Here is a 26,170-nt window from a genome sequence, read left to right on the forward strand (position 1 = left end):
TCTTCTCGAACTAAAAAAGAAAGTGTGTCATCTAAACTGAAATGAATGGACTAGTAATAATAAGATCTAGCTGCTACTTGGATTCTTCTTTCTTCTTTTCTTGGTTGAATATACGACTTGTCGATAGAACAATTGGTTGTGGTTCGAGGCGGGCCCTTTCATAATCAGGACTTTCTCAAGTGGAAGGTCATATTCATATGGTGATGACCATGGAGGGATGGTTGTTGAAGAAGACATTATGATTTATGGGAAAGAAGTGAGATTTTGTTACTTTGAGGCTCGCCGGCCACAAATACAAGTGATGGAAGTGTTTTAGGTAGGGATATAGACAGAAGAATTTAAATTCCATAGATTTAATCTTTAGATTTTTACCATTGAATATATTACATGTTTGATATTATAGATTCAAAGTTTAATTTTTATTGATATTTTAGCAATTTTCACGTACTATATGTAATATATGCTTATCAATTGTGGTGCCATCGGCCTCTAGATATAAACAAGTTAGGTTGAAAGCAAAAAGATTAATTAGGATTCGCAAAGTTAATTAAATGTGATATCTAATTAAACCAGTTTTCAATTAAACAAGCTCCGAGAGTATGGTGTCTATGTATTATATATGTATTAAAGTAATCAACTTGTTTGTCGAGTTAAACTTGAGCAAAAGTGACTTATTTAACCCTAGAATTTGAGTGGTTTCATTATGAAAGTATCCTAAATTTGTGGTGTGTGAAGAAGCTACATGGTTGGATATGAAGAACATTCACCCACTTCCTTCACCAGTATTTGTCAATAGAAGAAAAATTGAATTTAGCTATGAATTTCGTCTCTAATCCGTCATTAAATTACTCGGAATTAGCAAATATTTTCAATAATCCATCGCTGAGTAGGATTAGTGATGAATTTTGTTATTTAGCTACAAAATTTGTCTGTCACTAATTTATGTTTTTTTAGTAGTGTGTGCAGAACTTCTCGTTCTGTGTTTTCCCCCTTTTGGTGTGTATTTTGATGTTTGCCACTGGAGCACTATTTTTATGTTCTCTTACCACTTTCTTGTCTAAACCATAGTGAAAATAAAAAATAATACTCTCCTGTATAGTACTGAAAATGGGAAAGAATTTCAACCAAAAAAAAGAAAAAAAGAAAAAAAAAAGGAAAATAGGAAAGAATATAGTTGATAGTTTGGATAGAAAAGAGGGGTATCCATCATTTCCTCAGAATTTAGAGTAATGTGTTCCCTAAACATCAAGGTCGGTGTAGATTAACAAGTGAGGGATAACAGATATAAGTCGGTGATTGTGTGAGACAATTAGACGTGACTTAAAAAGAAAAAAAAATCAGACTTGATTGATATTTTTGTCATAAATGTATATAGGCTTTGCGTTACGTAATGTTCTTTTTTCAACATTGGACGTGTTATGAAAAACCGGCACCAAGTGATCCATATACCAAATTTTCACTAAACACCACTTGATCTATTAGATTAACAATATAAGAGGCACACCATAAGAGGTTAGACACTAATTTTGAAATAGTGCGAGTCTAGATGCCACTATAGAAGTATACGATCGGTAATATATTATTGTCCCACTTTGAGTTTATTTTTGGCTTCAAGATAGCTACTTTTATCGAACAGAAGTGTGGTTCAAGAATTAATTCTTTTATCTAGGCATTGATAATTATATGATCAAGGTGGGAGATATTCTTAACACATTATAAAATCGTGGAAGATGCCATTCATAAAAACTTGAGATTTTCTCCTGCCTTATCTCACTTATTACCATCATGCATGTAATGTTTTCTGTTCTTCGTCCATTAGCCAACAATATATAATCTAGAATTCTACATGGAGTTGACGCTGTTATAATTTTGACAAATTAAAGTATAAACATTTATATTCTAAACTTGGTTGAGAAGATAATTTCATACAAGAAAAAAACAATATTCTAGAAATTAGAAAACTAGGTGAGCAAATATTTCCTCCTAGAAGTTTTGTTTCCCCCATCTAGTATTACAAGTTTGAGTACTTCCTTACTATTTAGAATAAAAATCTATATGTTGATATGGTCTTATGGAATTGAAATCCGTCAATAGTAATATAGTTGCACTACTCCAATTATAAGGAAAAAATGAAAGTCAAATTCTGTTCTTCAAATTCGAGAAAATGGCCAAATGAGCCCTCAATGTTTAATCGAAATCTCAACTACACATCAAACTTTTGCCGTCTTATGATCCCCTGGTCATTTTAAAAGTGAAATATACTGCTCCCTAAATGCTAACGTGGCATGAGCGGGCAAAGAAAATATATTACACTCTCTTTGAGAGAGTGAAAGGCAAAAATACATTATTAAAACTTTACTTTTATAAGTAGTTTTTATTTAATATTAATCTTGTGATTTTTTAAAAGTATTTCTTTTTCTTTTTCATTTTCTTTATCTTCATTCTTCTTTTCTTCGACAGTTGCCGGATTGGTTATCGGAAAATACCATCTTTCAGCCATCACCAATTCTGCCGCATTTGCCATCTTTTTCCGACAAGAATTTGGCTCACCTTCTTTCGGCCGTAAATTCCATTTTTACCATCCTCACGCCCCCACCAACTTTGCTGCCGCCTCCATTTTTTTAAAATGCCCAGTCACTTTTGAGAATTTTGACCAAATTTAAACTCTACAATCTCTTATTTACCCCAAAAATATTTCTCCACCAAATGTCAGTCCCTTTGACAATCCCGATTGTCCGCATTGAGTAAAATTTAAAATTTCTGGCGAGCTCGAACCGAAAAAGCGACATCTCCCAGAAAAAATTTCTTCACCAAATCTAAGAACGGAAAAGGGCCAAAATTACTCCTGAACTTTAAAAAATAGTTCATTCATACCGTTCGTTATACTTTAGGGCCAGTTATACCCTTACTGTTATACTATGGGGTCAATTATACCCTTATGTCTAACAGCTTCCCAGCCCTTCAAAATTATTTTCCCCTCAAATAATTTTTTACCCACTAAAATAACCCAACCCAACCCGACCCGACCCGATTTTTTTTTTTCCAGCCAAAGTGATACGGACCCAACCCATTACCCCTTAGCTGGAAAAAAAAAATTGTGTCGGGTTGGGTTATTTTAGTGGGTAAAAAATTATTTGAGGGGAAAATAATTTTGATTTCAATCTTACTTATACATAAAGATTTGAACTGGGTAATGAGAAACAAGTGAGGAAAATTAATTTATGAAGGTAAACTTGATTAATATATGCATAAAGAAAAAGGCGAGAACTTGATGCAGATGAAGAGGAAGTAAATCCCTTTTAAATTGCAAAAATCTGATATTTCTCCTTTTAATATTTCTTTTTGGAGTGGTTAAGAAAGTGAATATGTGAGGGTTGGTTGCTATAATAATGATAATCGGACCACCTTTTTGTTATGTGGTGTTGAATGGAAAATAGATTTTTTCTTAAATGATAGATTTCTTTTTTAAAAATAAAAATAAATATACAGGTGGACGGCGTGTATACTTCACTCTCATAGCTGGGAATGACATTTTAAGGGTATATATATTCCATTTTAAAATAATTCAAGGGGTAATAGGACCCCAGTGTAGAAAAAATGCGTAGGTTGATAATGAGTCCGGAACCAAATACCCTAAAAAAAAAAAAAATTTGAACCAAAATACCCCAACAAAAAAAGTTACCAAAGTACCTTTAGCGCAGTATCTTAATGTGATATAGCACTTCACGGAGACGGAGCCGTTAAGTGTTATAACGCACTAAAATACTGCGCTATCCAAAAGATTCTCTCACCTATAGCGCATTATTTTACTGCGTTATAGGAGTTTGTCTCTCTCCTATAACGCAGTAAAATACTGCGCTATATTACTTCACTATAACCCGATCGGGTTTCACCACTGGTCCCCTCCGGGGCAAAAAAAAAATTCAAAACGCCATTGGAGGCGAGCCAAAGTGGTCCCCACATCTTAAAAACGTCGTTTTCTATTAAATTTCACCCGGAAAGTGTAGATTCTCGGTATATTCAAGTCAAGGAGCAAGATTCTAAGTTCGAATTTTGAGAAAAAACGGCGTACAACTCGATTAAAATAACTCTACAAAAAATCTTCGATTAAGGTTTTATACTATGAACTTTTGTTATTATTTTGTTATATACATTAAATTGCATGCATGTTTAACATTTAATCGTCGTTAATTTCCAAAAAAAAAATGCATAATTTTTTTTTTTTTTTTGGGTTGATCGGGCTGGGCAGTGGCCTCAACCACTATTCCGTTTTTTTTTTTTTGTTTAATTCATTATTTGTTAAATGTTTATGAATTGTTAATTTGTTTAATGTTTATGAATTGTTAATTTGTTATATGTTTATGAGTTGTTAATTTGGTTAATTATTTATGAATTGTTAATTTGTTATATGTTTATGAGTTGTTAATTTGGTTAATTATTTATGAATTGTTAATGATTTATTATTTTGTTAATTGAGTATTTGTTAAACATTCTTTATGAATTGAAAGAAGTTGATTGGTAATGAATTATTATGTTGTTAACACTTTGTTTGGATGATTATTATGTATTGTTTTGACATTTATCGTACTGTGTTGTATTGTATAGGACCAAATCAGTGGTTACATAAAATAGAACATTTCGTCGTTAAATAACAATAAAATTAAAGTAGCAATCAAAGCAAACATTTTATTTAAATTAACAACATAATATAATACAATAGGTAACAACCATCCAAAGAAGTTGTAAATGATTATGAAATGCTAATCTATATAATTTTAAAAGCGTGAATATATATGTTAAATAAAAAAAGATTATCTTAAAAAGAATAGTTAAAGTTTTTCTTTTCATAAATACATAAGCTAACGAAAAAAATTTAAAGTTTATAGGAAAATATGTGGTCGACGAATATACTCTTTTAGTTTAATTTTATCGTAGTTGTGTTGGCTATTTGGTCAACTAAAAATATATCACATATTCAAAATAGAGTTCCAAACAAATATTACTCCTGAATTTCGATTAGTCAATATAATTTATCTTTCATTTCAAGAATAATGACTAATTTAGTTTGTACAGACCAGACTCTTTCATGGATCCGAATGTTCCCCCTAGGCCCGATGTTCCCCCTAGGCTCGATGTTCCCCCGGCGCCTGATGCTCACCCGGGGCCCGATGATCACCCGGGGCCCGCTGATAGATCAGTATTGTCTTTGCAAGACAATCATAGGTCAGAGTAATTATGGGCCAGTACTATAGGGATATCTACTAGGTTCCGTCCCCGTAGGCTGCAGAGAGCGTGGGCTCTTTTACCGTTGCGTGTCCGTTGGTCAGGTACAGCATGATTGGGCGCTCATCACGACCATGGTGGAGTGGTGGAGGCCAGAGACACATACCTTCCATCTTCGCACTGGTGAGGCCACGATTACGCTTCAGGATGTGGAGGTCCTCTTTGGATTGCAGGTAGATGGAGAGTCACTGTACACTCGGTACGAACCTCCTCCTGGTAGGACATGGGTGACGGAGTTGACTAGGCTCACCCACTTCGTGCCTGATGCCGCGGCCCAGATCTCCGGACAGAGTCGGGTTCAGCTTAGTGCACTCTGCACTTATTTGGAGGGTCTGGATTCGGTTGACGACGGCACCCCGCAGGACGATGTTGATCGTCATGCCCGTTTGTACCTGCTTATTATATTCGGGGGCATCTTGTTCCCGAATTCATCGGGTGTCTTTGTCAGTTTATGTTACTTGGTTTTCTTGGAGCATCTGGATCGCTTGGGAGACTACAGCTGGGGCGGTGCTGTTTTGGCATATCTTTACAGATGCCTATGCTGAGCGTCTATTGGTGCTGTCAGAGATGTGTGTGGATTTTTTGCTCTTCTCCAGGTAATATTTTAAGTGTGCATTCCTTTAATGTCAACAAACCTCTTGAAAGGACGACTAAAATATTGTATTTTCTAATATCGCTTACAGTTATAGGCATGGGAGAGGATGCTGCCTTTTCAGCCCGTACCTAGGCATCACCTCGAGATTGACATGCCTTATGCGAGGAAGTGGACAACGGGTTTTGACCGGGATGTCGATGAGCACCACAGTATTCTTTCATTCCGGGACCAGCTTGATCACATGACGGACGATGCGGTAAAACTATTTAAATTTACATTAATAATTTAATTAAACGTCTTTTCTACTTGGTGATCACTGATTTGTATTTATATGTTATGCAGCTATTTATATGGACGTCGTACGCTACTATATTAGATGGTTTGCCCCCCTTCTGTAGGGCAGGTCAAGGGGTTTGGAGGTCGCGGTATCCATTGATACACCTGGACATTGTAGAGGATCACATGCCCGAGCGTGTCTTACGACAGTTTGGGCATACACAGAGTATACCCCCTGATGTCCGTCATGAGCTCCGACACTACCAGCGGGACGATCGGGCTGCCGTTGATGACGATTTTTTGGCTTTCATGGATGTCCAACTCCACCGTTGTAGAACAGGTTGGGCACTTTAGCGGTGGTCGGCCATTTGACTCCCATTGAGCAGTACATGCGCTGGTATCATCAGATCACACGCCGATTGATCGGCAACCCAGCTCTGCGTCCCCCTAGGGATGTAGGATACTCAGCACTCGCGGGGCAGTACGAGGCATTAGTAAGTTTATCGTATTTAGATTTATCTAATTTCATTAATTGTTACGTTTTTTTTTTTTTTTTTTTTTGGTTTCTGTTAAACACAAATGCAGCTGGTGGCCGTACAGCGTTTACACATCTTGGGGTTAGAGCATATGCCTTACCCTGGGCTTGCGGGGCTTGCCGCGGAGATTGTTAGGATTTCCGAGGATGGTATCCGGTAGGCAGACGAGATTAGGCGCATGGCGGAGCCTGTTCCGGAGGCTGAGTATTAGGCAGCACCGGGTGCTCCCAGAGGAGGAGGCCGTGCTGGCAGAGGACGCCGTGCTGCCGGAGGACGCCGTGCGCGTAGAGGACGCGGCGCTGCTGCTAGAGGACCTGGTGGTGGAGGACACCATCTGGTAGATGAGGCGGATGAGGCCGATCCCATTCCAGAGGGTGTTCACGGTCTAGTCCATCCGCAACCCTTTCAGGCCGGTGGTAGCTCACCTGGGGACTCACCTACGTTTATGTCGGCGCTCTTACTTGCCGAGATACCCGGGTCTTCATCACAGCCGAGCCAGGATGCATACATGGAGGAGCGTGATAACGTTGATTGGGCGGCGTTACGCGCTTCATTAGCTGATGAGCGGCCTGTGAGGAATTTAGAGGGAGCTCGAATTCTTGACTTCGATGAGTTTTTGATCCCGGTTAGTATTTAAAATACTTATTTGTTCATTTAAATTATTTATTTTAAATATATATATGTTACTAATTATTTAGTACTATTTATATTTTAGGATTCGGCGCCAACGGGTCCATCAAAGCCACCCACTCAGGCATTTTCTCATGGGCCTGCCGAGCCTGCGATGTCTTCCCATGTGACTGTCGAGCCACATGTAAGCTTTTAATTAAAATTAGTTTTATTCAATATAAGGTCAATATTTAATATACATATTTGATCATTAAAAGTACTTATTATTTCATTTTTTTCATATTTTAGGATTCGGCGCCAGTGGGTCCACAAGAGTTGCCCATTCCGGAGCATTCTCATCAGCCTGCCGAGACAGAGGTGTCTTCTCATGAGACTACCGAGGCGCATGTAAGTTTTTTTACTTAAAACTAATTTTATTCAATATAAGGTAAATATTTATTTAATTTTTATAACCTTTACTTGGACTTCGAACAGCATGTCGTCCAGGAGACTACCTCATATTCACCACCACACCCATCTCAGGAGCCTATAGACCCATCTCAGGAGCCTACTCAAGCGTCCGTTGACACACAGGTTTGATTAAATAAATAACGTTAATGTATTCAATATAAATAAAAAATGGTACTAATATTTATATACTTTTCAGGTTCATCCTTCGGCGCCTGCGGTGGCGACTCCCGACGAGGAAGAGGTCGAGTTTCTAGACCCAGCTCAGCCTGAGGTTCTGAGCGTGCCAGCGGGAACAGATCCCAAGAAGAAGCACGTTCTAGTTAAGGGCGCAAGGGCTAGGGGAAGAGGAAATGATCATGGCTTGGAGCGCCCGGTTATTAAGAGGAAAAAGGGCGATGGAGACGATGGCGAGGGCGGTGGGGATGGTACGAGCCTTAGGCCTAGGGATAGTCTCCGACATACTACATGTGGGACCCATCCTCGATAGTGTATATACATTAGTGTTGTACAATTTATCGTAAATATTATCTATTTTTTGCATATTTATAAATATTATCTTAGTCTTTATTATTGTTTATAGTTTCACATCCTAAATTGATAATAAAAAAAAAACGTGACACATTCGAAATAAAGTTAAGCATTAATTTAAAACTAAGACGAAACCCTAAAAGATAAATAACTTAAAGCTAATGACTGCAAGTCTTCAAACAAAAAAGGACTTCGAGCACTTTTCAACCACTAAAATGGCAATCCAAAGTATTGCGTATTCTTGATGTGTTGAGCCTATTTTATTAATTGTACAAATATAACTAGAGTTCTTATAAAATATTGAAGTTCCGGAATCTCAAAGCATGATTAATATACGGCTAAATTACGTAAAAAAGATAAACTACGTAAAGAGGAGTGAAAATGTGATGTTATTGAAAATGGCGGACTCCTATAACGCAGTAAAATACTGCGTGAGAGAAAGTTTTGGATAGCGCAGTATTTTACTGCGTTATAGCACTTAATGGTTCCGTCTCCGTGAAGTGCTATATCGCAGTAAAATACTGCGCTAAAGGTACTTTGATAACTTTTTTTTTATTGGGGTATTTTGATTCAAAATGTTTTTTTTGGGGTATTTTGGTTCCGAACTCGTTGATAATCTGGTCATACATTTGGAGGCATTTGACCATTTTCAACTTCAAATTCTATACAGTACATACTCTTTCCCCACGAAAATGCTACATATTTGGATATTAAAATGTACATTTTGTCAAAAAATAAAAGGTAGAAATTAATTGCTTTTGATATATCAATCTGCAAAAAAGACTGGCTTACGAGAAAATAAACTCCTTCAGCGGACACGTGATAAATTAAAATGACAAAAAGGAGCATCATCATTAGGAACCTATAGTTGTCTTTGATCCTATTTTGAGCCAACACCTGAGGTTTTCAAGGGTCGTATTCAATGAAAAGTGGTCCTAAAAACAATAATTTTGAAACAGTTGAAACAGTGGGATGGTTCTAGATTTTAGAGTGACCCCATCCACTGGGGAAGGGTCACTCAAATAGAATAGTGCATGCATTAACTGAAGTACCGAGTATGGGACCACCTCAACTATAATTGAATAGCACTGTTTGCTTACTAGTTCCCACGTTTCAATTTATGTGAACCTTTTCGAAGTACTTGAGTCAAACTTAATAATTTTGATCGTAAATTTTCACATGAATTTTTCAAGTTTATAAAAATTAAATTGATATATTTAGAAACTTCATAAAAAGTGAAGTACTATAAATCATGATAATTTATAATTCAAATAATTTAGGAAAAATATAACAAAAAATGGGGTCAAAGAACCGCTTCGTAGACTACCAAAATAGCAATAGGTTCACATAAATTGAAACAGAGGGAGTATTATATTCTTCTATAGTTGTTGCCAAATTATAACAATAATAAGGTCTTTTTGCCACACTATTTTGGCCACAATGGCCCACATGGGATAAATTCATATGACTATTTAGGTCAAATTAATAATTTATGCTTACTTAATGTCATTTCTATCATTTCTTTTCAAAATTTATCTTAATTTAAAATTGTACAATAGATGTTAGGGTGGTTTTTATATAAGTGTGGCTAAATTTGGCTCAAATTGGTTCAACAATTTAGCAACTCTCGTAAAACAAATGTCAAATTTATATTATTCCCTCCGTCCCAAAATAATTATCATGTTTCGTTTCTTGAGAATCAGTTTGACTAATATTTGAAGCTAAATTGGATTAAATTTGTTTAATATTTTAAAATTAAAATATAAATATTCAAACACTATACAAAAAGTATTATACGTTGCAAATCTGTTCATATCAATATGATAAAAAAATATCTTAAAATGATGGTCAATGTTCATGCAATTTGATTCTTAAAAAGCAAAATGTGACAAGTATTTTGAGACAAAGGGCGTATGATCCTTTTTCCGACGATGTTACTACATTGTAGGCTTATAGAAAGAAAGACATGCACTTATGTGAACACTAAGTTAAGATTAATTAATGTGCAAATAATGATAACTACTTAATTCTTGGATTTGATAAATCCCCTTGATGTATTGGAATTTGGATATATAATGCTAACTAAAGATATGGACTTGCGTCTTTTTATACTACTCCCAACTTTGTGCTTAATCAGCTCGCAAAGACTTGGTTGGAACTGTATACGTTCAGGTTTTGGATAATTAGTCTTTGGTGGGAAATAGTTGTATGAATTATTGATTGAAAGTGTGAATTTGGTTGAAATCTCGCATACTCTTTTTGATATGAGTGGAGTGGACAATTTATGTCTGCTTTGGCGTTTGTAGATTAACGTTCTTTGGTTAGTTTGGGATCCGCGGAGCTATCGTTACCTAGGAACCGGGGCGGAGCCAAGTGGTGGCCTGGGTGTTCACCCGAACCCCCTTCGGCGAAAAATTATCATGCATACACAAGGTTAAAATTATTTTTTATGTATAAATAGTAGATATTGAACCCCCTTAGCTTCCTCGTTTCTTACTCTTTTATATTTTTAAACCCCTGATGAACAATCCTGGCTCCGCCACTGTATAGGAAGCGGCGGCCAAGGTATGTAAGGCTATTCTTCACAATTCGGGTTCCCATTATTCTCTTTCCCATGTGATATTCCTACTAGTTCATGCTTTCACTTCGTAAATCGATATGTATTCCTCAATTATGAAATGTTATGTGTATTCCTCATTTTCATCATTCGCAATGCCTTGTGTTCTTACACTAGATATGTTATTATTGTCGTTTGTGACAACCTTCTGAAATTGCAAATTTTTAAAAAATGTTGATCTTTATTATATATATTTCAAAAATAAAATAAATTTGACAAGTAATCTTCCAAAAGTAGCAGCTTTTTTTTTTCATGAATTATTTTGACTCGTGGTTACAATAGTCCATTGCATTTTCTTCTTCTCCTTCACCGCCAATCGCAATTCTTTTGTAACCTCACTTATGTCCTACTTCTTTGATTTGAGATTATAGATTGTGTGAAAATTGAGGGCAAAGGACATTGCATTAATTTGGAGACAGCATACAAGAGGTTCCAGCAGGGTACAACCTCCAGTGCTGTAATATCCAATAAAATTTTGGTTCATATTAATTGGTACTACATGCTGAACAAATTCTAGTCACAAAATTCTAGTACTAGTCCACTGAAGATATATAAATGCATTTGTACCGTATGTCGTTTGTAATTTTTTGTTCCCTTTCTATCATCCAAGCTTGTTTTTATCTTCAATTTGTTTTAACTTGACAAATTTAATTCAGGACTCGACAAAGCATGCTAAAAGTAATTAGATCTTTATTGACCCACTACTGACGTAATTAGCTAGTATGTATAGTTTCCTAAGGGGTATGACTATTGAAGATTAACAGTGAATGAGTTGATAGAGAATTAGCTAGAATTAGCTGGTCCCAAATGTTTAAAATTGCACTACACAGTGTTTACCAAGGCCAATAAATTGAAAAACAAATGTTTAAAAGAGTGGACTAAACTTGTAAATAGGACCTATAACAGAGCATTAATCAGAACTACATGTTTCTCTTTTGGATATACTAGTAATTAATAGTGCTAATTACTTTGATAGCACTCCCTCCTGTTCAAAATAGGTATCTACTTAATCTTTTTTTTTGGTTTAAAATAAGAAAGAATTAACTTTATTTTTTCATATTTTCCCTATTTACTCCAGGCAATAAATAAGCAAGAGTCTTATTAATGAAGAGTAGTTTAGTTAAAATACTAATTTTTTTCCTCAGGAGTTAGTGTTTTCTTAAGAGGTGTGAAGAAAATTAAGTACACTTATTTTAAACCGGAGGGAGTACTTATTAGAGTTTAAGAAGATAATTAGGCTTGTCGATCCATATGTTTATTACAATACAATTGTTTGGATTTTCCTTCAATCATCTGGCAAAGTGATTTATATTTCAGGTGTGCGTCATGAGATGACAGCTCCATTATATATCTCTTAATCCAACATAAACATAGTGCAAAATAAGAATTCACTTGTTTATCTGTTAACTTAGTGCCATATGAATAGCAATAAGGGTGTGTGCTCGGTACAGAGGAAAATGTTTTCATGAAAAAAGTGTTTTTGGAAAATTAGTGAATTTCTATTTATTTTTTCATGTTTGGTTGATTGATAGAAAATATTTTATAGAAAATACACACCCAAGCCCCACCAGCCCCACTCCAACCCCAACACCCTACACCACACCCGTCCCCACCACCCACCATCCACCCAAGCACCCACCCTCCACTACTCTTGAACGCACTTCATCTTCACCCACCCCTACCCCACACCACCGCTCCACCTAACCCTCCCACCCACCCACCCACCCCTCCCAAATTTTGTATTTCACACTATTTTATTTTACTTTTATAAAAAATGAGAAATTTTTTCTTACCCACCCCCAATCCCCCCCCCCCCCCCCCCCCCGGCACCAAATTTAACCACACAAACTTTCCAATTTTATAGAAATGAGGGTAGGAGTGCGGGGGTGGATGGGTGGTGTAGAAAAAAAAAAAAAACTTTTCAAAACTTTTTTTTTAAAAAAAAAATTAATTTTTTTTGGAGGGGTGGTGTAAAAAATCCAAAAAAAAAAAATTCAATTTTTTTTTTATAAAGTTTTTTTTTTTTTTGGAGGGGTGGTGAGGTGTTGGGTATGGGTGTCCCGTGGTTTGGGGGGGGGGTGGGGTTGGTGGGAGTGTTTGGCCTTTGGTGGTTCGGGGTGGGTTGGGTGGTTGGTGGAATGCCACTTGTGGACTTGTTTTCCCTACTTTTATTAGGGAAGTCATTTTTCCAATTTTTTAGGAACTTGTTTCCCTAAAGAAAATATATTTCAAAATATTTGACCAAACGAAAGTGAGGAAATTGGAAAACATACCCTAAATGTATAAATTAAAACAGAGTGGAGTTAATTGATCTTCCAGACTTAATGTTATTTGAATTCAGATAAAGAACATTTTGACTTAATGGAAAACGGTCTGGAAAAAGCTCTAAGAAGAACCTATAATGTCGCCTTGACAACTAATAATATATGGTATCCTAAATTATCTTTTAAAGTTCCCCAGTTTATTCTAAGATTACTTTCTCGTAGACTTCCTGCTACATATGAGATCTTACGAAGGTTGCCATCTATGTGTCATTATTGCAAAAATCTTATGAAGTGGAATTAACACATGGATCATCTAATCAGGGAAAGTGAAATGGCTAAGATAGTACTATATGATTTGTTATCTGGCTATTGTCGAATTCCTAATACTACTACACGTATCGGTTCATAATCGATTAGGCTTGGTCAAAGATATTAGCACATATTGTATAGTACAGTTTTTGCTATTTTAAAAAGCTGAATATCAAATTGAAATGAGGAGTCTTCCTCATTTCCTGGATAGATTGGCAGATGTTTTTGCTAACTTGTTAGTAGGCATATTTTTAACTCCAAGGAGCTTTGAATTCAACTTCAACTTCTTGGACAATATTTTGAAATGAACCCAACCCGTATATTTCAAATTTTGAAGTTTACAAGCCAACAATTAATAGTAAGGATAAAATTTGTATAGAATGGTAAATTATCTCTTGGTTTTCCAAACTGAACAAGTAAAAATGAACATCTATTTTTAATATAGAGGACAAGTAAAAATGGACGGATGGAGTATTTAAAAAAACTTGTACAACTAATTAAAAAAAGAAGTGAATCACATAATAGTAGATTATGAGCCTTAAATAAGAGAATTACTTGTAATGTTTAATAAAGGTTTCACTGTGTTCCTTTATTTGTATCATGATCAATATCATTATCGAATGAAATTACAAAGATATAGTTATTCTGATAAACAAATGCCTAAATAGGTGGAGTAGAGACACATGGTCCAGTAATTGGGCGATAGGGATCATCGCAGATCTCAATATAACCTTGATCATACTCCCACTTGATCTCACAATTATCAAGTAATTCAGGTTTATTTCTACATATTTTTTCTAGCTCCGCTAGAGGAATATGACCTAAGCCTTTAACTTCTTTTAAATAAGCAGTACAGTCTGCAAGACAATACCTTTCTATTAATGGAGGATATTTTTTACAATTTACTAATGTTATAGACAATACGAAGAAAAACACACAAATATGCTCCAATGCCATCGTCTTGTTACAAGCCATCGTCCTTGTATATATTTATAATTCCTGCAAAAGATAAATAATTACACATAGTTTCATATGCAACCAATTTCATAATTTATATAAACTAGAAATATTGTATAAAAAAAAGAAGTAAATTCCTGTGTATAGATGAGAAAATGATTAAATGGTCCGTAATGTATAGGGATGGAACTATCTTAGCCTTCATATTTATCTTAAACCGTAAATAGTCCTTAATGTATACTTTAAACATTTTTCTCCCAAACTCTAAATCTAACGGCTTTAGGGTGTGAAAACAAAACATATGGAACTGAAACCTTTCTGCTATTACCAAATCTTGTATATTGAGAAGGAAAATTCTTATGCTTCTGCAGACACTGTTGACATGAGTATCCATGACTAACAAAAGCTTTGTTTTTTTTTTAAGCTAGAGGGAGAAGAAAATTAATCATTTTGATCATTTTCTTGTGTATATATTACCACTGGTAGATATTATACACGCAACTTATATAAAAATTAAAGCATTAAGCATTTAAGAAAATCCTCTCATGTTTTTTTTTTTTTTTTTTGTTTTGTTTTTTTTTTTGTTTTTCAAACATTGATGCTCGCTTTTTCTTGAAATATAAGATCTTTTCAATCAAGCACACGGAGTAGCTCAATTTTGGTTCTTAAAGTTGCATGACTCTCAAATTGTTTTGCCTTCTTGCTATTGAATAAGTATGCAAAATTGCACTGCAATTGCTCTCAAAACACTATTTTTCTATATCAATTGAAATAAGTTTTGCCGTTCCCAACTAGAAGACATTTCCAACCTAGAAAATTCAAGTGCAAAAGAATAGAGATTGTTCCAAATATAGAAGCAGAGATATTAAGAAGCAAAGAGGCACACAATAACAAAAAATGAAAATTAATTAATTAATTAATTAATCATAAAAAGCAAAGGAAAAAAAGAATCTTGCTTACCCTGTACTTTGATAGCACACAATTGTTTGGTTAAACTGATATACTCTGAAGGCAAGGTTATATAGGGCATAAATAGAGAAAGCAATTAATAGAAGTTAGCACGTTACGAGTGAACAAAAAATTTGCTTATGTTAAAGGCTGAAAAAGCTCATATGTTCAGATGAATCGATTAATTGGACCCTTTTCACGCAATCGTTTCAAAAGAGCCATTAATGAAATCTCATTAACATGAGAAAATATTTTTTGACAACTCATTAATGTCAAAGCTTAAAGAGGGAGAAACATAACCTTCCTGGTGTAGTAAATTATATATCCATGCATTTTTGGTGGATTTCTTTAATCTTAACGACGATTGCATGACTTAGTTGCAATTCCTCAACGACAATTGCGTGACTTAGTAACTCCTTTTCACTGTAACATATTCAAGCGAATCGAAAACCTAATCAAGATATATATTTCCTTGCACCTTTTGTGCTTTAATGTGGTTAATTAATGAATATTCATGACCATAGCTTGATTTTTGTTATATTCAGCTAAGATTGTCACTGTGTTGGAAATTTTTGTGAAGTAATTCAACTTCTCTATTTTTCGAATGAAAATATTTTGAAGTTGTTACCTTGTTACTGAACATGCTCTTTCATATTCCATAAGTGAATTTTAAGGCATCAAATTTTACTTCAGATAATATCTTCTTATGCTAAATTAAATCACTACAAGAAATCAGATATTTGTGGCAACAAAGGTAGCTACAGAAGTCCATAAACACGCCACTAAAAACATTTGCTGGCGTCTTTAGGTTCGCTACTTCCGTATCTGAATGTTATTAGTGACACTGATTGAGGGTCGGCAAAAAACATATACTGGCAACTTGAGCTCGCCACAAACAATAACAACAACATACCTAGTGTGATCCCACGTGCAGAGTCTGGGGAGGGTATAGCGTACGCAACTAAGCTCGCCACAAAAAGTATGCAAATAACCCATTGAGAATGACTTTGTGTCGACTTCAGTGGGCACTATAACCATTTTACCTTCAGTGGCAAGTCGCCAGAGTAGCCTGAAGAAGTGAAGATTAGTGACGACCTTGGTCACCACAAGTACCTTTTTTTAAAATAATTAAAAAACAATATGCAGCAATAGTATTGCTACTAATTATACTGCACAAATGTATCACAACAATTCATTAACATTAGAAGAGACGCAATTAAAGATATTCTCAAACAATGATACCGGAACTTTTTATAACAAACTCATAACATATAGTTATTGCGCATATACATGAAACACACGTAAAAACAAAACAAAAATATAGCGTTTTGGAGCTCCTCCTTGGCTAAAATAAATTACCCCCCCCCCCCCCCCCCTCCCCCCGAAGAACATGTCCTTTTATAGTAGCTAATGAACTCTAAGCTCCTCCCCAATGCGGCCCTTTTACACTCCATAAGAAGGCACATCATTATCCTTTGTGCATACTTTGGGATAGATCAGTTATACCTGCAAAGGAAATTCAGGGAGAATAGTTAGACGCCACATTTAGATGAATTGTTGATACTGTAATATCAATCCTATTTCTTTCATGAACAACAAGGTCAACCTCATCCGGTTTAAACATTCCGAATTCTATTGGATGCCATTAAGTGGTGGAAAACAAGAATACAAATTACTGAATCATAATTTAGGTGTGACAACTGCTTGCTTACTACTAGTGTATGATAACGATAGCAACAGTGTTGTATTTTAATATATATGCATTCTACAATTATCCACTATTTATAATATTAATAACAAAAGGATGAATCCTATCAAAGGTTGAACTAAATTAACAGTGGAAGATAAAATCTTAGAGAAAATCCAATGGCACGAAATAAATTGCAGGTTTTGTGAAGTGGTTTCAGCTACTTCTTATTTGAACACTTAAAATAAATTCTAGACAGACATTCATTTGTTGTCTCAACCATTTCTTGTGCCATTATTTACCCTGCTTGCAACAATTATACAGTGTCACAGGCTTTAAGGTATATGCAACTCAACATTTTGATTAAGGCGGATGTGTGACTCATGTTACTGTTTGGCACAATATCTCAACTTATGAATTCCAAAATCGATAAGAGAGATACTTTGGTAGAGGACCAACCAAAAAAAAAGAAAAAAAAAAAGGAAAACTTTGAAGCTACGCAGAGGCGGAGCCAGAATTCGAAACTTGTGGGTTCGGCATTCTAATTCATTAAATTTATTGGATTCTTAATTAATAATTTATACATATTTGACAAAAAATTTAATACAAATATTTGGTTTGAAGAAAAGCTGCTGGGTTCGGCCGAACCCACGCCCGAAGATCTAGCTCCGCCCCTGAAGCTACGACATTGAATAAGATTGAATTTTCCTATATGCTATGACAGTTAATCACATAACCGGCCATTTATATTCTAAGATTGATATTGAAGCCATAAATACTTATTGGATCATATATCCTCGACCTTTTTAACTAGCTAAGGAATAAGGGTCCTAACACAGCCCTGCCACTAATGACAAGATTAAAAGTTCAACTTCAAGCTACGGTCTTCATTTCACTTTGCTACAAGGTAGAGATTCAGGTTAACAACTTGTACTAGATATCCTAACACATTATATCGATCTCTCTTTGACTGTCAGTGGTGGTACTGCTATTGTACCATTGAAGATTAGGAAGAAAAAAAAAAAAAACAGAAATGCAAAAATTTAATGAAATATTCATCTGCTTCGTTCTATAGCATTAGAAACCAAAATCTTGTTTAATATACACCGAAATAATATAAGATGACACAATAATTACCAACAAGCAGGGCGTCTCTACCACAAGGCCACAAAGGCATCAGCCTTAGGCCCCATAATTATGAGGCCCCACTTTTACTTATCACTTAATATATTTATTATGTGTTAGTTTTTATTTTTTATTTTTTTTATTTTGAGTATTTTTAAAGAAAGCTTTCAAGTTGTTAGCATAAAAAATGAACGATAATTTTACCTTTTTACCATAAGATGATTGATACCGACTTATGGAGACTCATTTTTCATTATTAATATATATATATTTGTTAGTTTTTCATTTCTCTGAGTAACTTTTTTTTTTTAAATAATCTTAGTTTATTGGCACAAAAATTGATTATAAGAAAATTAAATAGCTTTGCACCTCAAAATGCTGGGGGAAAAAATAGGATGTTCGTGATGAATTTTGCTAGCAAAAAATAAATAACTGCAATCACAAAACAAATGTGAGAAAAAATCATTTTATTGATTATTTTGTGAGTACAACTCTGGATGCATCCCTTGATTCTAATCTCCGTGTTGTTCGCCTTGATTCGAGGGCCAATGTAGCATCTTTCTCGAATGAAGGATGGACTTGTGTTGATATGTTGAATCTTAGAAGTAACTTTTGAGTAGCACTTTGGATTGTTCTTGAGGGAAGACGTCTCTTGAACTCTCCTTCTTGTTGAAGATCTTTGGAGAAGACTTATATAGATGTCGTTGCTCTTCTTTGCCTCCAATTAAGATGTGCAACTTTCCAGATGTCCTTAGAATGGGATATGTGGCCCTTTTATATAGGTGTGAGGTAGAGCTTGGGGGTATTTTGGTCTCCAAGTAATTCTATCGGATCTTGGGCTTGAAGAACATGAGTTGGGATTATCTTGTCAACTTAATGGACTAACCCAAATGCAATTTGGATTTCATTTAAGTCGTATAATTTTGCCTTAAATAATTAATCCGACTTTATTAACCAAAATTTGACTTGGTCAACATGTCAATAACTTAGAATTTAATCCAAATTTTGTATGGTTTAACTCAATTAAAATTTCAATGTCTACATATGCCCCCTACTTCAAGACTTGTCGAGGTATAGGCTTGCCGAAACTTGATGGCGAGATTTGAAGTACCTGTGAAGACCACCATTTTTTTTAGTCTTAGTACAAAACTTCCTTGAGACTTGTTTTCGGTGACTTTCTTGAAATGTGGCTTGAGAGTTAATGTTATTTGAATTTGTGAACAACCAAAAAGATATACAACTCTCTTACTTCAATTTTGGAGATGAATTCAAATACCAAAGTTGTATTATTACTTCATATGGTAAGAAGATCCGTCTAGGATGAGACAAAATGACAAATCACATTATTCAATTCAACCACTTCAAATAGAAGAAAAAAATAATGAAATTGATCCTTGCCTATGTATTTCTTGATTTTGTCTACCCCCTTGTTGTTCAAATCTTGCCACATGATTTGGAAAATCAATTGCTTTCCCTTTTTATGCTTTATGGAACGATCTTTTCCTTTTCTTTTCTTAAAGAATTTAATTACTCCAAAACAAATTTCGAAAAAAGAAATTTTTGTCCAACTTCAAACTTGGTAAGACCTCAATAGACCACCTAAGAAAATCTATTTAAAGAGCTCAATCACCAACAACAAGTAATCACTTACTTTTCTTCTTAAAGATTTTGAGCACCCATAAAGAAAATAATATTTTGCAATAGGAGCGTCCAAATCACAAGCAGTTTGTTTGTTTGTTTTTTTTGTTTTTGTTTTTTTTGTTGGGAAACAGAACTAGGAGGCAACAACATATCAAAAAATCAAGACCAAAATGCTTCTAGATGACGGGAAGTGATTTTTGAAGTTTGCTACAAATCTGGCGTGTTCTTCATACAGCTTTGCGCAGACTCACCAAAATGTCATTTTCTTGATGAAGAAGCATCTAAATGTTGAGAGGCTTGATTCCGAAGATGCTATACTCGAATGATTACTACATATCCAGAAATCAACGTTGAACTCCTTCTGGATTGACAGGAATTAATTTTTGAAATTGAACTTCGGATTCTGCATTTTTTTTTCCAGCACCATGTAGTCTTACGGAAAACTCTATATCTTGAGATTGGAGTGCCAAAGTATATGAGCAGCTTGATTGTGAAGATGCTTCACTCATAGGACTACAGCATAACCAAAAATCATAGCAAAACTCCTTCTGAATTGATGGACATCAATTTTTAAATTTGAGCTCCAGATCTGCATTTTCTTCTGACAGTTTCGTGTAGTCTCACCAAAAAGTCTGTATCTTGGCGTAGGAGCAACCAAATGATAAGAGGCTTGATTCTCACTCGTAGGACTACGACATATCCAAAAATCAGACCAAAACGCCTTCAGAAGCAGCTGCAATAACTTTTCAAAGTTGGTGCCACAATTTGGCACTTCTTCAGTTGGGACAACATTCAAGGACTCCTTTTTTTTTTTTCTCTTCGTTTTCTTTCTTCTTTGTAGGTTTGCATGAGGGTGTGAACGGTTCGATATCAGAGTGAGAAGATACACAAGACTTCACAACTATTCTCTAAAGCTGTAAAGATCAAGCATAATTTCCAAGGATAAAATGACCTTCAAAGTTCATCCATTGTTGATTGGCGCGGAACTACGTGGAGCGTTTGTCCGTTCGACTTCAGTGAAACTTGTTGCATCACTCTGTCCAGCTCTTCTAAGAAGCTTCTTGGCACATCCTTCCTTTGTGGGTTTTCTACTTTGGCGAAGAGCCACTTGGTGTTTCATCCTTCCTTGCGACCCTGTAACTTTGGAAGGACATTACTTGGCGTCGTTGTTGTCATGTATTGGGACGGGCTTCATTCCTCTTGGGAACAAGACTTGGTGCATCCACGGCACCTTTCCTGAGGCATCGGAGAGATCACTTACAGTATCCACCCTCTTTGCGACGTTGATGGATGAGACTACAGTAGCCTTTCAACCTTAGTGAGCAAGATTTTATCTAGATGATGCATCTCATCCATACGACTTGGCAAGAGAAATAGATGTCATTTTGAGGAAGACGTACAAAGAGCACTTCATCCTTCCAAAGACTTGACGGAAGAATTTGTAAAGCGTTTTATCCTTCAAGATTTGATAGAGAAGCGTGTGTCACAATGTTCGCCATCCCGCATTGAAGCATTATGGCGTAGTCAAAGGTGATTTTTTTTTTGCAGGCTTGTGAAGGATCACAAATGGTCTCGATACCAGACCATGAAGACGTCCACGTGATCAATGCAGAAACTTGGTGTGACCATCATTCGAGCATCTTTGCAGAAACAACTTGGAGACTCAAATTTTCTTGCGATGTTCGTAGGAAAATTACATGGTGCCCCTCATCCTTGCAGCTTAGTGAGATTGACACTTAGAGTAGTCTTTTTTGAGATTGACACTTAGAGTAGTCTTTTTTGAGATTGACACTTAGAGTAGTCTTTTTCAACCTTGGCGAGAAAGTTGATGGTGCATCTCTCTCTTCAGCTTGGTGAAAGAAACACTTGAAGTACCTCATTTTTTGATCTATGACGAGCAAGTACATGAACTAAGTAGATATGACCCCAGATAGAGTGAATAGACTCATTGATGAACCCACATCCATCTACTGTGAAGAAGTTAATGTAAGAAGATCGTCATGGAAAATTGCTCCATCCTCCAAAGTTGTAGAAGTTTGTCTTTAGATTCTCCAAGCATGCAAAAAGCAGCAAAGGAAACTTCGTGCAAGCAACTTTTCTTTGGCTCCGAATAGAAGGGATGAGTTTTTTTTTTCTCATGTGACTACACTTTGAATGAAACTCTAAATTGTCTACGTACCTCGATGAAGAGGATCAAGTCGTTACGTAGTCCAGAAAGAGTATTTTATTTGAGTTTTTTTTTTTGTATGCAGTTTATACTCGTGCATCATGGAGTTTTGAAACGTGCAGTTTAAGCTCGTGGGAAAAGAAGCATTGCAACTTGCAGTTTAGGCTCGTGCGTTGAAGAGCATTGTGATGTGTAGTTTAAGCTCATGCATCGAGGAGCATTTTGGGAAAGAACTCCAATAGTGTAACTGGATTTTGAACCCTTTGTGATGAAGCATTGTTTCACCAACTCTTGACGTCGGACTTGATGCTTTTCCATGTTTGCAGATGATTTGTAGTTGTTTTTGCCTTTGGGATTTGTTGCTTCAAAGATTTTTTATGCTTATGTCTTTTGTGAGAAGCCAAAGTCCAAGTTTCAATATCCTTTTTATTGGAGTGGCCATCCACCTTGGATGTGTTTAAAGATTTCTTCGGAGCCGGAACTTCAATTTGTTCAGAGCTCCTAAATTGTAGCATGACTTTTCCTTGTCCAAGCTTCAGAGATGCAACAAAATGCCTACATCTTCGAGTTTCTATCATCGGACTCTTCTTGTTGTGGAGATAAGCACTAGCAAGATTTTCCTCGACTATAACTTCATCATCAATGATTATTTTTTCCGTCCCTAACCAATGTCATAATCTTCCCTTTTAGGATGAAACATTTTTGAGTTGGATGACTGATGATGCGATGAAATTTGTAATACTTGAGATCGTTGACTTTGTTGGCTTTGTCAGGTCGTTTTGATGGAGGAAGTTCAATGACCTTCTTGTTCAGCAACTCTTCAAGAATTGAAGGGACATCAGAGTTAGGAAAAAGGTACACTTTTGCTTCTAACTCCTTCAATGATGGATGCCGCTTTTCTTCTAGAGGATGTTGAGTTGCAAGTTTTTTCTTTATTTTTTGTTTAGCGGGAAGTTTTATAGATGTTGTTCCTACCGCCATGGTTTCTTCAGTTTGGTGCCTTAATGGTCCCTTGAATTCTTTCCCTTCCTTCATAGAATCGAAAACATGTGAAGCCTTTCCATGAGTCACGATGCTCAACTCCATGTCATGTGCTCACGTTGCTAATTCTTCAAAAGTTCGTGGCTTAAGTCCTTGGAGAATGTATGAAAGGTCCCAATGCATTCCTTATATGCACATTTCAACAGTAGAAATTTCTGAGAGACGATCTTTGCAGTTTAAACTCAATGCTCGCCAGCGGTTGATGTAGTCAATTATAGGTTCGTCCTTTAGTTGCTTAGTGGCTTTCAACTCTACCATGCTTACCGTTCGACATGTGCTGTAGAAGCGATTGAGGAACTCCTTTTCAAGTTGCTCCCAATTATCAATTGATTCTCGCTCAAGATCGTGTACTTATCAAAGGCATTTCCCTTTAATGAGCGAACAAACTGTTTGACAAGAAGATCACCATATGTACCAGCATTACCATAAGTCTCCCCAAAATGTGCGAAGTGTTGTCTTGGGTTTCCTTTGCCGTCGAATTGTTGCAGCTTCGGTGGTTGATATCCAACCGACATAGGTAGACAGTCCATTCGCTTGGTGTAAGGTTTGGAGTAGTACAATGAGCTTTGTGATGGTCCACCATATTGAGCCCTGATGATGTTTGTTATCATGTCTTGCAGTTGTTGGACGGACAACGTAGCAACTGAACCAACTTGATTTGCACTTTGATAGTTGGGCATCTTCGTGGCAGATTCAACCTCTTTTTCTTATGGTGTTGGGATGTGAGTTGACTCGTTAGCGCTGTAGAGTTCCAACTTGTTCATCAATTGGGCTATTTGAAGATCTTTGCCTTCATGGATTTTCTCAACGCCTTAATAGTTTGCATCATCGCGACGAGTTGTTCCTTTGCGTTGGTTGCATTGGTCATCATGGCACTTACCACGTTAGAAGTTGAAGAATCCACCAAGTCCTCAGACTCGTAGAAGTTAGAGCATGCTTGAGAATCTTATCCAGATGACAAAAATGAGGTTTTTCCCCCAGATCTTGCAGTTGCCATCGCCGGTTTGGCTTTATCTAATGTCTCCAAGGAGATGAAGCACTTCGATTCCTCCAAACCACCAGCTTTGAACATGCTACGGGTCATTGCAAGCAACAACAATAACACTTGTGGATGAAACATCAAAGCTTTTCTCAGAGGCCATCACAGTAGTAGATCTGAAATTTACAGATTTGATTTTGGAGATAAAGAGATGAAGGGAAGAGTTGGTCCCACTGGGCGTGCCAAAAATCTATTCGTGATGAATTTTGCTAGCAGAAAATAAATAACTGCAATCACAAAACAAATGTAAGAAAAAATCATTTTGATGATTATTTTGTGAGTACAACTCTTAATGTATCCCTTGATTCTAATCTCCGTGTTGTTTGCCTTGATTCGAGGGCCAATATAGTATCTTTCTCGAATTAAGGATGGACTTGTGTTGATATGTTGAATCTTAGAAGAACTTTTGAGTAGCACTTTGGATTGTTCTTGAGGGAAGACGTCTCTTGAACTCTCCTTCTTGTTGAAGATCTTTGGAGAAGACTTATATAGACGTCGTTGCTCTTCTTTGCCTCCAATTAAGATGTTGTGCAACTTTCCAAATGTCCTTAGAATGGGATATGTGACCCCTTTATATAGGTGTGAGGTAGAGCTTGGGGGTATTTTGGTCTCCAAGTAATTCTATCGGATCTTGGGCTTGAAGAACATGAGTTGGGCTTATCTTGTCAACTTAATGGACTAACCCAAATGCAATTTGGATTTCATTCAAGTCGTATAATTATGCCTTAGATAATTAATCCGACTTTATTAACCAAAATTTGACTTGGTCAACATGTCAATAACTTAGAATTTAATCCAAATTTTGTATGGATTAACTCAATTAAAATTTCGATGTCTACAGATACCCCCTACTTCAAGACTTGTCAAGGTATAGGCTTGCCGAAACTTGATGGTGAGATTTGAAGTACCTGTGAAGACCACCATTTTTTTTTGTCTTAGTACAAAACTTCCTTAAGACTTGTTTTCGGTGACTTTCTTGAAATGTGGCTTGAGAGTTAATGTTATTTGAATTTGTGAACAACCAAAAAGATACACAACTCTCTTACTTCAATTTTGGAGATGAATTCAAATACCAAAGTTGTATTATAACTTCATGGTAAGAAGATCCGTCTAGGATTAGACAAAATGACAAATCACATTATTCAATTCAACCACTTCAAATAGAAGAAAAAAATAATGAAATTGATCCTTGCCTGTGTATTTCTTGATTTTGTCTACCTCCGTTGTTGTTCAAATTTTGCCACATGATTTGGAAAATCAATTGCTTTCCCTTTTTATGCTTTATGGAATGATCTTTTCCTTTTCTTTTTTTTAAAGAATTTAATTACTTCAAATCAAATTTCGAAAAAAGAAATTTTCTTCCAACTTAAAACTTGGTAAGACCTCAATAGACCACCTAAGAAAATATATTTAAAGAGCTCAGTCACCAACAACAAGTAAGCACCTACTTTTCTTCTTAAAGATTTTGAGCACCCATAAAGAAAACAATATTTTGCAATAGGAGCGTCCAAATCACAAGCAGTTTTTTTTTTTTTTTTTTTGTTGGGAAACTGAACTAGGAGGCAACGAAATATCAAAAAATCAAGACCAAAATGCTTCTGGATGACGGGAATTGATCTTTGAAGTTTGATACAAATCTGGCGTGTTCTTCATACAGCTTTGCGCAGACTTACCAAAATGTCATTTTCTTGAAGAAGGAGCATCTAAATGATGAGAGGCTTGATTCTGAAGATGCTCGTAGTTTTCATATGTACTTCTGATCTTTCATGGGTCTATGCTTCAGAAGTATGTACATGACCAATACAAGTACATTATTCCCTTCCAATACATCAAATTTGATCCCAAGCTTCGTAAGAAGGGGTCCCAATTTTCATTTTGGTTCAGCGAATTCGCAAGTTGAGGCCCAAGGTAATCTATACACACAAGTGCACTTCTTCCACACCCCATGTATGGCTTGATTCAATTCTAACACGAATACTTCTAATTAGTGGGAGAGAATGCCACACTATATCACTTTTTCATTAAATTTTTAGGTGTATTAATTGTTTAATACTAGTTAATATGCTCTACAAGGTTG

This window comes from Lycium barbarum, chromosome 4 (genome assembly GCF_019175385.1).
Source record: "Lycium barbarum isolate Lr01 chromosome 4, ASM1917538v2, whole genome shotgun sequence".
Taxonomy (NCBI): Eukaryota; Viridiplantae; Streptophyta; class Magnoliopsida; order Solanales; family Solanaceae; genus Lycium; species Lycium barbarum.